The sequence below is a fragment of the Lygodium microphyllum genome, chromosome 27, assembly GCF_053477565.2.
Source record: "Lygodium microphyllum isolate KBCC chromosome 27, Lygodium_microphyllum_v1.1.10, whole genome shotgun sequence".
NCBI classification, from domain to species: domain Eukaryota; kingdom Viridiplantae; phylum Streptophyta; class Polypodiopsida; order Schizaeales; family Lygodiaceae; genus Lygodium; species Lygodium microphyllum.
In genome coordinates this window covers 25,321,472-25,325,965 of record NC_141161.1, presented here as the reverse complement: position 1 = coordinate 25,325,965, position 4,494 = coordinate 25,321,472, and positions in this window count along the sequence as shown.

The following is a 4,494-nucleotide window of genomic DNA, read 5'->3' as shown; positions in this document are numbered from 1 at the left end:
AGAAATAACAAATGAAGAGATGTCCTGAATCCCATACGCACAGTGAGGAGAGTGGAGAAGTGAAAAGCTATAAAGACATGTACTTGGTTCACTTTTCAATGCAATGCTATTTTGTAATTTGTACTTCATTTTGTGTCTCTATCATAGTCAGCTCAAGATTTTGTTTATGAGTCCAAGCCTACATCTTGGAACCAAATTCACTTGAGCAATAGTTTGTCCTCTTGCCTATGTCACCATGAGTCTTGTTATCGACTTCCGTCCTCCATAGTTAGTGCTATGCTCTAGATCTATGTTTTGTAACATGGTATCAGATCCTAGTTGGGCATGGCACAGCTCATACTTTGACTCTCTAGTCTTCCTTCACCTCTGGTGATCTCTAACCAACTCACATTCAGCTCCTGTCTCCATTTTCAATTTCAAATCTTAGCTGAACCTTGTGGCAGCCATATCCAGACTGCACCTACCCACCTTGGAGCTTCTAGATCTCTCTCTACATGCTATATCTTCCAATGATTCCTTCTAGATATATCTTCCTCTGCTCGAGTTGCTTCCTCTTGGCACCTCAATCAATGACATTGCTGCTCTACAGCTCTAGCATTGTAGAAATTGGAACTTACTACCCTGTTTGCGCCTGCGTGCTATTGTACAGCTCCACCACTCATGCGTGCCACAATCCAACTTGTAGCTATAGGGCATTTGAAGCTCATTGTATGAGCTATCTCACCACCAAAGGATTCTTCAAAAGATGCATCGCATCTCCTGCTACAAGCGAAAAACCAGTCGACCTGTTTAACCCTGATAGAAGCCATAGCATTTTTAGCTTTAAGCTCACAAACTCACTTCATTTTCTCTCTTTTGACACTCAAACCAACCTATTGCCACTTTGATTCATTGACTTACTCAGTGACAAACATCAAGGAGAAGACATTTGTGGAGTGTTTGGAAGACTTGGAATATTTAATCAAATATCATCATCAAGCTCCTCTTCTATCTCACTCTTCTCACTCCATTGGAAGGTTTTACCACTCTAATTTGAGCTCCCAACTCAGTTTTTAGCAAGGACTCAAGTTGAAGGAAAAGACAAGCATCAATACCATCAAGAAGGAAGAAGAGTCAAGCTTAAAGATCAGACATAGTATCTCTTGATACTACAGAGTGTGCATTCACATTACCTTGCACTTGTGTCTCTTGACACATCGAAATACAACTCTTTTACATACTGAATAATTGAAGCTTATCAACATGGAAAAACTTGAGCAAATTTAATGGAGAAGGTTTCCATGCTTGGAAGGAAAAGACCATGTACCACCTCATGAGGAAAAACCTCTAGGATCTCTTTGAAAATGATGAAGGTGATGAGATGACAGGGAAGAAGATTCAGAAAGCAGGATCCTTGCAGTAACTTCATTAAAAACCAAAGAATGGAAGAAGATGAATAACAAGGCACTAGGCATCATTGCCTCGGGACTAAGTGATGATGTGCCACATCATATCTCCGCCATTAGAGATGCTAGGACCGCTTAGGAGGAACTTGACAGGATGTTTGGTACCCAAGCAAAGAACTCGAAGGTAAAATTACTTATGCAGTTTTATAAGTTGGATGTAAAAGATAGTTCATCTATGATTGTACACATCAATAAGTTCAAGAGCCTTAAAACTCAGCTAGCAACTCTTAGAAGAACATTGATGAGGATGAGGCAATAGCAGTGCTACTTGCCAATGTTAATCATGAACCGTATGGGAACCTTGTTTCAACACTATGTAATGTTCCTAGTCTCTCACTCAAAGACATTGAGCACTCACTGCTTGATGGAGAAAGCAAATTTAAAAGCAAATATGTAAAAGAGACCAGCTCAAGGGAAAATCTCCTATATACCAAAGGAGCTACTGGACCCAAAGGAAGAGGTCGAGGATTCAACACCAACAACAAAAGTCGGATGACATGTCATTATTGTGGTAAAACTAGTCATATTGCCAGTGAATGTTTTCACAAAAAAAGAGCATAGCAGATGCAGAATAACCACCACCAAAGTCAATTCATGAATGAAGAAGAAGAAGAAGATGCTTCTGCTACCATCAATAACTCTGACAGATTGTTCTAAGGAATTTGTTCCCATAGTGGATTTGCTTTGTAAAAACCCTTGCCAAAGATGTAAAGTCTTAAGCTTTAACTCGACTAGACTGCCTATGAGCTAGTCTCCCGGGCCATGTTATCTGTGTAGGGGGGACAAAAGGTAGCAAGTTTAGGGACTCATCATTTGAGGGGGGGTGTTGAGAAATAACAAATGATTGTGTGTCTCTGTCCAAATCAGCTCAAGATTGTGTTTATGAGTCCAGGCCTACATCTTGGAACCTAATTCACTTGAGCAATAGTTTGTTGTCCTCTTGTCTATGTCACCACGAGTCTTATTATTGACTTCCATCTTCCATAGTCAGTGTTATGCTCTAGATCCGTGTTTTGTAACAAGTTTAAGGTCCTGGGTGACTAAGGAAAGCCTCATTTGCAGTCTTGACTTTGAGAGAGAGAGAGAGAGAGAGAGAGAGAGAGAGAGAGAGAGAGAGAGAGAGAGAGAGAGAGAGAGAGAGAGAGAGAGAGAGAGAGAGAGAGAGAGAGAGAGAGAGAGCTGACAGGTCACGAGTCTACTTCGGATCCTCGATGGGAGCATGTCAGAGTTTTTGGCAAGATTCAGGTATAGGATGCCCTTGACCGACACCCCTGCTTGATTCCTGGAAGTTTTTGTAGATGGTGGCGACATTAGAGTGGAGATTTTTGGCAAAATGTGATCGATGCGTGTTTTCAACCAGCGAAATCAAATGCTTTCCGTAGTGTCCAATTCCTAGAATCGGACTCTGACGGTCTGATTCCCAGAATCAAACTCGGACAAGCCCATCCAATCCGATTGGACATATCCGTCCAATTTTGAAAATTGGACCAACTCATAATCGGACACATCACCTCTGTCCAATTTCGAGAATCGGATGAGAAGAAATCGGATACACCACCCCGTTCGATTGCAACAATTGGACCCAATGACCTGTCCGATTGGACATACATTGGAATCAAGCCAAGCACCCCTCTCCGATTGGACATACATTGGAATCAGGCCAAGCACCCCTGTCCAATTCCGAGAATCAAACATGTCCCAATTGGACCACCAACTCAAGCCATCCGATTGGACACATCTTGTCTGATTGTGACAATCGGACGTGACCTTGTCTGATTCTTAGAATCGGACATTAGTAAATTGGACGTCGAATTTTCAAAATTAGAATATGGTAAATCGGACATAGCCCGAGAGAGAATATCTAGAAATTTGACAAACCTTGGCCAACGAGGAGCGTGACCTGCGCCAGAAGAATCCACTGAATGCCTCATAGATGGTTACAGACCTAGAAATCGTGGTCGAACAATCTGGAATGCCTCACAGATGGTTACAGACCTAGAAATCGTGGTCGAACAATCTGGAATCGTGCAATAGCTTGTTTCCACAAGCTTGAGGTGTCTAGTGTTGTGGGCTGGTTGTAAGACCCCAACTTGACCCTAAACAAGCTAAACATAATAGTGCAATGAAAAACCCTATAAGCCAGCAAGGACAGCTAGAAATCGAACACACAACCCTATCAAGCCAACCCATAGACAAGAGTGCTAGAGCTGTGCAGACACTTTGTTTTCTCACTCACTCTGATTTCCAACACCCGAAACACACTTAAAGAGAGTGAAGAGCCTGGTTACGCATAGTGCATTGAAAAGAATACACCCGCATACACATGGACTGAGTGAGTGTAAGTTGAGGACTAGTTGCAATTAACAAGGAACTCACTCAGACATAATACCTTGAAGGAACCCACCAGTTGGAGAAGATCCCAAGACATAGAAGGGCGATCGAATCCCCAAAAGCAAGACTAGGCGAGGAATGCAGTTAAAGAGCCCAACAGAGCGAGGACTGACACTATTGGAAAAGTGGATCTACGCGACCTCATCAACTTGATCGACAACTTGGTGCAACAGAAAGTCCTAGTCATGGAAGAGGGTAGCTCAGGCCGTAGAAGCAATGAGAAACTTGACCTAGGAGATTTTCTTGAGGCTGTCTAGTAGTTAGTGAATAAACATGATGCTCAAGCTTGGCTAGAACACCATGATAAATCTATAGAGGACATCATAGCAGATCTTGAGGAGGAGAGGAAGCTCACACGCAAGGCTCTGCAAGGCCTAGCCGCGTACAACCAGGACCAACAAACTAGGAGCTTGCGTCAGAGCATGGAAATGTGAGAGATCCAAAGAGTGCTAGCCCTAGCAAGTAGAAATCGGTTGGAGAGTGAGAGAGTGTTAGAAGGAGACCTCACACTGAGTGAGCTCCTGACAAAGCGGCTGCTAGATGACATGGCAGCAGAGCACAGTGTTGTGGCATTAGCAACATCGCTACTAGCAGGGTTAGGAGTCAACCAAGGCTCTAAGAGCCAATCAAAAATTCATGTGGTGGTGAAGCAGCTAGA